At 37.9% G+C, this 10,167-nt stretch overlaps 1 long non-coding RNA gene across 1 annotated transcript; it reads left to right on the top strand.

Moving 5' to 3' along the window:
• Positions 1–531: 531 nt before the first annotated feature.
• LOC142633305 (uncharacterized) lies at positions 532–9,380 on the top strand. Its single transcript, XR_012843867.1, has 3 exons — positions 532–646; positions 8,712–8,792; positions 9,366–9,380. It is a non-coding gene; the product is annotated as an uncharacterized LOC142633305 (long non-coding RNA).
• Positions 9,381–10,167: the final 787 nt, after the last annotated feature.

Below are 10,167 nucleotides of genomic sequence, written 5' to 3' on the forward strand. Positions count from 1 at the left end.
ACGATACTTGTTGATGAGAAAAATTATTACTTACAGTTGAAAAAATAATGTTAATATGAGTTTTGATAAATATCTGTAAAAACTTGTTACCTCAACTTTTTTTTCCCTTTTATTTTTAGAAGAACTTGCTGACTCAAATAGTGTAAAAATATCTTTATATCTTATATATATATATATATATATATATATATATATATATATATATATATATTTGTATATCTATAATTATTAATTACCAATACTCACGTGAAATTGTTGCAAAAATAGAGATAAAGGAATCTAGAAAAAGTGAAAAACAAAACTAAAATCCCAACCCAAAGAAGCTGGGCCGTTGACTGGTGTAGAGCTGCTGCTTCTTCTCTCTATATCTCGTGTCTTCCACCCGCGCATATTAGCAGAACCACTCGAACTCCGCTTATTCTACGCTGCCGAGTGATACGCAGAGAGAGAGAGCATTATACTCAGGAGAAGGAGAAGGAAACTGGGGTTATGATCCCATCCATCCCGACACACAGTAACACCTCTACACCCTCCAATCAAGACCACCTATACCTCAGTCCACAGCTACAGCAACGTATCCTTCAACAACATAATCAGCACCAATCACTCGCTTTTCACTTCCACCTCTTACATTACATATTTACATGTAACCCCATTCAAAACCTTAACCTTTACTTACATAAACATGTATATCTATATATTTAGCGGAAGTGATTGAGCATGGAACTAGGGACCAGCAATCAGATGCATTGGGAATTTTGTTGCCATTTACCATTAGATAACTAACATTTTCGTTAGTTGTCACTGTTTAAAAGAATGTAGGAAACTAGCATCTCGAGTTTTATAAACTCGAGATCCATGAAAAAATCGAGCTTTTAAAACTCGATTTGCAGTGGTCGGCAATACCATTACGTGGACAAACTTTCCACGTGTAGCCACGTAGAAATCGAGTTTATAAGACTCGAAATCTACACGGCCATTTTCAAACCCCGCGCTGAAACAATCACACTCTCTCAACCTCACTCAAACACTCACACTCTCTCAATCTCTCAAACGCTCTCTCTGAAACACTCTCACTAAAAATTCAAACACTCTCCCTCAAACACCCAAAGCAGTCACCCTCAACCCCTCGGCGTTCAACGGAAATCACCCTCACCCTCAAACGGTCTCCTCTTTCCTCACAACCGGCTTCAGGCGATCCTTCAACGGAAGTTTGGAGGTATGTTTTTGAGCTTTTTAAATAATTATTCCATCTGGGTTTTGCCAAGTGTTTGAGCTCAATCGCCAGGTGGGTTTTTCGGTTTTTTGTTGAAATTTTGTTCCGTTTTTGTTTTGGGTGTTCAATTGTGAAGAAATGTGATCTGGGTTTCTCTTATTTTAATTGGTGAAGGTTGATTTCCTGTCTAATGTTGGTGGTTTTGTTTGATCATATGGGGAATTGATGGTTAATTTCTGTTTTATTTGGCTGATTTTTTTCTGGGTTTTGGTTGGATTTATATGAGATTGGTTTTCGTATTTTTATTGGCAATATGTTTAAGCTCTGCTATGTGGACGAAGTTGGGTGTTTGATGGATATAAATTATCTATTATGTTCAGATTTTATTTTAATTTTTTGCTAATTAGCTCTGTAAATGACTCTGATTGTGGTTTTGTTTATGTCTCCTCTATACATTGGTTTTTTCTTTGTTCTTTTTTGGACACATTAGGGGATTTTTTTTTTTTTTTAATCGATGTTTGTCCTGGGGATTTCCTGGTTTTGTGGTTATTTTTATTCATTATCATTTAGGACGTGCGTGGCTATTTTTCATCCAAGAAGTCACTGTATAGCTTTGAAGTGTATTTGGATCCATTCCTCCATAGATGACAGGTTGAGCTCTTCAATTCTAAAAGGTCGTTGGGGGTGACCACAAATTCCGAGTCACTAGGCACTTTGAGAATAGGTGCTCTATGGACTCTTGGGCTGCATTACACATCATGCAGTTTAGGTCTTCCATTGAAAATATCAGGTTTAGCATCACTTATTGTTATGGGATTTTTCCAATGACTTTTAATTGTCATGAATTTTGAGTCTCCACGACTTCTTCCATTTTACTTTAGGCATAGGACCACTCTCAATAGTTGTGTTGGCCAGTCCGATATACAGTTCTTGTTGAGAAGTCTCCACTCTAATTAGGGGTCTTGTAGTGCTTGAGTTAGCAGAATCTTCAGCATGTTTTTTTGTAGTTACTGATTCAAATAGCTAGTACACTTTGTCTATTCCATCTTCATGGTTTTGTCAAGATGAGCTCAAACACCCACTTAATCGCCTGGCTCGTGTTAAGGTTGAGGCGAGTTTATATCCGGGTATGTAAAGAATCCATGAGGAGCTCCCAAAAACATCCACTCCTACTCCAACATTAAGGTTATAGTTCTTACCCCATTTCTATCTTTGTCGGTATGCTCCATTCAAATTTTCTATCATTGTTACCGGTGATGTGCTCCATATGTCTAAGTCCCATAACAAGTTTAGGCTTGAAAATGCTATCCCAAGCTTTATGTAGAATCCTCTTATGTCTTCTTTCTTCCCCACCAGAAGTCCCCAATTATCTTGTCGATTTGTTTACAGGTTGTTTCAGGAAATCCTATTGTTGACATCGTATAGTTCAGAACTTCAGATAATGAATCTAATCAAGCTTTAGCTGTCTAGGAAATTTTTCTTCACTTACAATGCCGTACCTTTATTTGTATCTTCTCTGACACATGGGCTAGAGTATACTATAAACCTTCATTCTTGTGTCTTGTTTTCTCTATCTTTGTGTGAAGATTCATATGAATACCTGAACTAATTAGGAGCTGATGCTAACAGTGAAACAATAGGGAACTAACCGCGAAGTATGATGCTAATAAGCCTAATATTAACATCACTAGTCACAAACCGGCTCAATGCGCAAAAAAGTTTGACATAAATTTTTTTTTTTGTTAAGTGAAAAATGAGAATAGTAGTTGAGACTTATAAGTAATAGTCTTAAACCCATCTCAAAATAATGTGATTATATTGGAATATATAATATATATTATGTAAGTAAAGAATTCTACATCTTGATTTTTTGTAAGGTTTTTTTTTCTTTTTTTTTTTGCAAGGAAACATATTGCATTTTACTTTTAATTTATTATATATGACAAGATATTTTTAATATGTTATAATATAGTGAGATATGCATCAAAACAAAAAACAATAAAAAATTGGAGAAAGTATAATTTTTATTAGAATATGAAAATGAATCTTGATTATTTCATATGAAAGCTGACATTATTTTGCATTTTTGGAGAAGTTAATGAGCAATTTATAAAAGCTTTTTCTTCCATTTTATCACATAAGAACACTATTAAGCAAAGCTATAACGATTTATATTTTGATAATCACTAAACTCGTATATGAGAAGCAACCATTACAAATTTTTCCTCCCCAAAACATATATTGATTTCTTTTTTCTATTCTTTTTTTCCTTTCCACACACTCTTAACAATGTGAAAAATTGAGGAAAATCTAAATGCGTGGTAGCTCTAGTCAATCATAAATAGCATAAGGGGAAGGGGGGGAGGGGGAGGGGGAGGGGAAGGGGGAGACAAATCGTATACATGATAGAATTGCTTATACATATTCATATGTGTTTTTATATACCATGGAATCACTTCATTATGTTGAGTTACTAAAACATTTATACATTTTACAAACCACATGTACATTAATTGATTTTAAGAGAATAGTAATGGTTCTTCCAAATCAACTTTATACATTTTGCCCCCACACTATTAATGATCTCACAGTTAAGTATCTGAATGTTTGCAGTATGGAGCCTCGGATTGATGACGAGCCACAGGTCTTGCACCCTGGTCCACTTGACGAGTCATTGTTGACGCGACAACGATATCATCGATCAGAGGACATTTGGAATGGCGAGGTGAAATATCTAGTTCTAACAATTGCTTTAATTTTTACGTTGTCTTTGACTTTTAGTTAGCAAGTTCTTTCAAAACACAATTTGTAGTTGTAATAACCGCTATAATTTTTATGGATTTTGCAGGACCCGGGCCCACTTACGTGCCGTGGTCGCACTAAGGAGATGGCAAGCATTCAGATGGAAGATAATCGGGTGATTGACATTATCAAGTTGCTAAGGCTGGAAGGATTGTTTAGGGCCCTTCGAGAGATAGATCATTGCCTAATTTCAGCCCTAGTTGAGCGATGGCGGCCGGAGACGCATACGTTCCATCTTCCACATGGTGAGATGTCAATCACCCTACAAGATGTGGAGGTCATTTTTGGACTTCCTATAGACGGTGAGGTCTTGGTTGGGCCGACTGCTGTGGTGGATGGGGATTGGCGAGATCCGTGCATGGAGTTGCTTGGTTTTACTCCGCGAATGACAACAAAACTTTGGTGGGGCAAAGAATTCTCATCGCCGCCTTGTTCACGCCATTGCGGTGCCACCCGCCTCATGACGCAACGGAGATGCGTATACACCGAGTATGCTCGGTGCTATATTTTAGCGCTGCTAGGGGATAAGCTTTTCATGGACAAGTCGGGAGATAGGGTGCATTTGATGTTCTTGGCGTTCCCGCATGACCTTCGTGATCCGCCACGGTATAGTTGGGGTAGTGGTTGCTTGGCCGGTTGTACGAGAGAGTTGTGTCGGCAAGCGAGAAAGGGGCATCGCATTGGTGGGGCGTGCACATTGGTCCAAGATTGGGCATGGGCAAGGTTGCCATTCTTGTGCCCGAGGATGAGCCCCCACCGGGGATGTGATTATGGCCCATGGCCATATGCTCCACTTGCATTTAAGTAAGTATTTTTCTAATATTGTGTGTGCAATGTACTCTTCTTAGTAACTATAACATGGGTATTATCTTATCTTATGTTATTCGCTTCTAACTGTAGGTGGGTGCGGGTGCCAAGCTCGAAGAGTAGGCCATCCGGCATGGCCTTGATCCACTATCGCGAGCAATTAGTTAGAATTCAGCCGGACCAAGTATGGCAAACAAAAATTCTGTTTGGTTATGTTAATTTTTGTTTTAATAAACTTGATGTTATGATAATTGTTTTTTGTTTCTATTGTAGATTGTGTGGCAGCCATACGAGGCAGACTTCGGCCACCTTCCTGACTTTTGCGTTGCAGGGAGGGATACGTGGATGGCAAGGGTGCCACTTGTGTGTCATTGCTCCAAAACGTCTCCCACCATCGTATGACTGGGTCCACATGTCCACATCCTCGCTCATTAGGTATGTGTATGGAAGATAATCTTGATTCTTTTCCTTACCATCCCTCCCCGTCACCTTCTTCTTCTTCCTAATGGCCTCAATTTCCACCTGCTTAATGGAGTCCATTATGGTAGCAAATTTAACTACCTGACTAGCATATCCCGCTTTCAACGCCGCTGACTTTAGAGTCGAGTTCTGAAAATGGGTGTTGAAGTTGCTAGCAACATGTCGAAGACAATATCTATGAAATACCTTTGCTTTTCCATCATCCCTTCTAGGCCAGTTTGCAATGGCGTTTTTGATACCGAGATGTCGGTTAGAAATTATGCAAATGCCGTCGTCGCACGTTGGCCAATCGTTTCCGAGGCATCGTAAAAACCACCTCCAACCGGACCCCGACTCACAATCCACAACAAGAAAGGCGAGAGGGAATACCTTGTTGTTAGCATTGGTTGCCATTGCGACCAACAACTTTCCCGATATTTACCATACAGATGGGTCCCATCAATGCCGATAACCGGCTTGCGATTTGAATCCCCGATATGCATGGACCGAAAGACCAAAACACATAATGCAACAAGACGGTGTGATCTTCATCGGTGGGTGTGACACGATAGCAAACCGGGTAGTCGGGTCCCGATCAATATACGCCATTAGCAACTTTTGCAGCCTTTTGGTAAGATTCTTCCCAATCTCCAAACATAAGCGCAATCGCCTTTTGTTTCGCATCCCATACCTTGTAGTAAGAAGGCTTATGGCCATTATATTTCGCCTCTATCGAGATCCGAGATGCTTAATTTGAAAGTGGTGTGATCCTCAAGTAACTTGTTATGGATTTCGCTGCAATAAAATTACAACTCATCATTCTACCATCATTTCGCACCCCGTCCGGTATACACGTGTGAGGACCCACATACACGGTGACCATCCATAGATTTTGGAGCTCGGGCTTCATAACTGCGTAGACATACCACTTGCACGACTCATGCACGCATTTCGCACAAAAATTTTTCCTCGTCGACCTAGTGATCTTAAAGTGTTTGTTTTCCTTGAGGGCACAAATTGTTAATACGCGCTTCACCTCCACTTTACTGGCAAAAGTCAACCCTTTGCACAAATTCATCCCCTCTCTCCAAGTAGACACAAATGGCATCTCAATATGCGAAGGATCAACCATATTTTCCCAAGTATTTGCAGAGAATGACAACGCAGGAGGTGCGTAGGCAGGGATTGTGTTTGTAATGTTTTGGACACTAATAACATTGTCTGCATCAGGTTCACCGCCGTCCAATGTCTCATCGTCATCAATGTCTCTCTCAAAGTCCCCAAAGTCCCGAAAGTCCCCTCTCTCAATCATGTCTTCATAGTCATCTTTATCGGCAAAATCTTCACCGTTAATGGCAAGATTCTCATCAACATAGTCGTCATCATCATCATCATCATCATCATCATCATCATCATCATCGTCATCATCATTGTTAACGACAGTAGTCTCATCAACATAGTCGTCGTCGTCATCATCATCGTCATCATCATTGTTAACGGCAGTAGTTTCATCAACATAGTCGTCGTCGTCATCATCATCATCATCTCCATTGGCATGAACATCATCATCCTCTACATGTGTAGAATACTCATATTGAGCATCCGGAAGCGCAACTTGTAAGCTTCTAGTTGTTTGTTGGATATCCTCTTGCCATCCTGCACGCGGCTCCAACTGTATGTACAACTCAATGTTACTTACTTCAGCTATACTCTCCAACTTGTCAAACATGATCTTCACATGTTTGTCTTTTTCTATCAGCATATACTTGTAATTAATCCGGTGCTTCATGATTTCATTTGGCATACGATAAGTAATTTGCATGTTGTACGCATCAGGATTCTTACCCAACTCTTCCATGACAAGTATCTTCAATTCATCAAGGGTTTTCAACCTACGATCAACTTCGGCATAATAGGTTTTCATACCCGGCCCCTCAAATGGCAATCCCTTGTTGGCATTGGGATTCTTAAGCGGACCATCATGGTATATGATTATAAGAATATCGTGCATTGTGAACCCTGTTTCAAGTCAAGTCCTATGTTAGTTAAATCACATAGTCGTAAAGTGAGGGAAAAAAGTAATGCAATCTTACCAATGAACATATTCAAGCCGGGTTATAGAGTGCCCATTAATATCTAAAGGCCAAGACGTAAACCTTCTAATCCTAGTGGATGGAGAGACGGAATTATCTATTACTCCATTGTGTGGTGACCTATAATGCCTAAAAGGGTTCTGAAAGAACTAGGTGGGTAGAGGAGCATGATTACATACCCATTCACTACATTCATTCACTACCCATTTCATACCCAAACCAATGATAAATAAAGTCAAAAAAAACTTGAAAGATCATGATAAAAATAAAAGCCTAGAAATGATGAATAAAATTTTGATAATTACATACCCATTCCCATTCATTACATTCATTCACTACCCATTTCATACCCAAACCAATGATAAATAAAGTCAAAGAAAATTTGTAAGATCATGATAAAAATAAAATGATGAATAAAATTTTGATAACAAAAACTATACAAATAAATACTCAAAAAATTAACACTAACAAAACAAAGTTCTATAATTCACAATATTGATAAATTAACTAAGTTATGTTAACTATCTACAAAATAAATGGTAAAACTCTTTAACCCACACCCATAGACAACATACCCAACTACAATGACAATCAAATTATGCAAACCCTTACCTTAGATATGAATTTGCTGAGAGGGAAGAGCAGTGAGAGTGGAGAATGTGGTTTTGTGAGAGTGAGTGGTGTGAGAGTGGTGTGAGAGAGTTATGGGTGAGTGAGAGTTAGTGAGGGTGAGTGAGTGAGAGTTAGTGAGGCTGAGAGCTCTGTTTTAGGTTTTCTCTGTGTGTTACTGAGGGTGTGAGTTTCTGTGAGAGTTAATGCCACGGGCTGAGGTGTATATAACATGCCCAGAGGAAATCGAGTCTATAAGACTCGAGTTACTCATAAAAACTCGAGTCTCTAAGACTCGAGTTCCATGTGTATATAAAATTAATTTAAAATAAGATATAGTAAAACTCGAGTTTATAAAACTCGAGTTCTACCGGAAGTAAAACGAGTTTTAAAAACTCGAGATCCTGGTGGCACTTTGTCCACCTCAGCAAGCCCAAGCGCGCATAAAGCGAGTTTTTGAAAGTCGATTTATTATGTAAATCTCGAGTTTCAAAAACTCGAGTTGCTATTTTCCTACATAGTTTCAAACTATGCCTAACTTACTATATTCATGCCATTCACATGCCTAATCTGCACATTCCCCCGATGCATTGGTATCATACTATTAGTATTATTTTAAAATTTACAATTTTTTTTTTTATGGGTTACAATTATATTTTCTAATAATTTTGCAAAATCGTTTTTTATGGGTTACAATTATACTGTATGTCATTGTTTAATGAAAGGTGAGTGATTTGAACAAACACTTTGAGAAGTGCCAACCTCTATTGAATTCGATAGCGGCTTCACTTAGCACCAAGGCCATGGTAATACTAATTCCCAACTCCTAATTTTTTTTAAAAAAATTCAGAGATATATAAAATTTTATGTGTTTTTTTTTATGTGAATTCATGCTATTTACGAATTAGTCATGGTGTTTAAAACTTTTCAGTTTTAGGTGTTATGAGCATTTAGAGTTTACGAATTTGTTATTTAGAAGTTAGAACTAATTGGGATCATAGAATGAATGAACTATGTTGAGTTGTTCATTTACAATTCGTTTATAAAATTCTGAACCATATTCATAATCTAAAATGTGGGGTTATTAAGCTTTTGTAATACATTTAGGGATGGCACTAAGTACACCTGTATCTCTGCTTAGTGTCATATTTTGTTCACAGCCAATCCCAAACCTAGGGAAAGGAGAGTTGTGGTAGGATGATGGTATAGAATAAAATTTAGTCAGTTTATTAGTAATTATGATGAATTGAAGGATGGCACACTGTCCTAAAAGATTTTGCGTAATCAAAGATAGTCATGGAGTTCTTATTGTAACTTGTATTTTATTGATTGTTGAGAGTTTGTATAATTCGGGGAAGTTGTGGGGGTATTGTTTGCAGACGGTTGAGGATCAGAGGCGGAAGCTGGAGGAAAGTGAGCAGTTGTTGAACCAGCGGAGGTTTGAGTTACTTGAATTTGAAATTTGTTGCAGTATCTATAAGTGTTCAATTTTTTTTTTTTTTTGAATTGCATTACCAGGGATATGATTGCAAAGTACAGAAGTTTTGTTGTAGAGCTTGTCAAGTCTGAACCATGAAGTCCATGACCATATCACCCTTCTGATATGTGGTAAGACATACGTTATATTTTGTTTAATGGACCTGTTAGTTGATTTGGGAAAGAATGCTGCTAAATAGTATCAATTTTCACTTTAGTTTTAGTAATCCTTTTTATTCTGCCATCAAAATTACCTACTTTGTCCTTTTCATTTTAGAGTTTCTTCTTGTGGGGAAAAAAAGTTGAAACATAAATGAAAAAAGAAAACCATTTGGGGGAGGAGTTTCATTGTGTTTTGAGAATAAAGGTATGTGGTACAGCCTCTAACAGAGTTTGTTTGGTTGAGCTAGAAGATGTCAGTCACAAAAGATAATTGACAATATGATCTTCGATCTGAATAAGTGTACTACTATTACCTTCTCTGATGCAGAATGCATTTAGGCCTAGATTGTAAAGGCTCACCTTTTCGAGCTTTTTTCTTTTCCTTAGTTTGTGTCTGTGAATTTGATTGTCTAGTCTGCTTGTGTATTGCAGGATGCATCTTTTTGATTTTTCAAATCCCCAATTTCGTGCTGAAGTTTGTGAAGAAATTCCTTCTTATTTATTTGCTGGTCTGCTTTCATAGAATTTTTCAGAATAGATTTT

Source organism: Castanea sativa, chromosome 5 (assembly GCF_040712315.1).
Source record: "Castanea sativa cultivar Marrone di Chiusa Pesio chromosome 5, ASM4071231v1".
Lineage (NCBI taxonomy): Eukaryota > Viridiplantae > Streptophyta > Magnoliopsida > Fagales > Fagaceae > Castanea > Castanea sativa.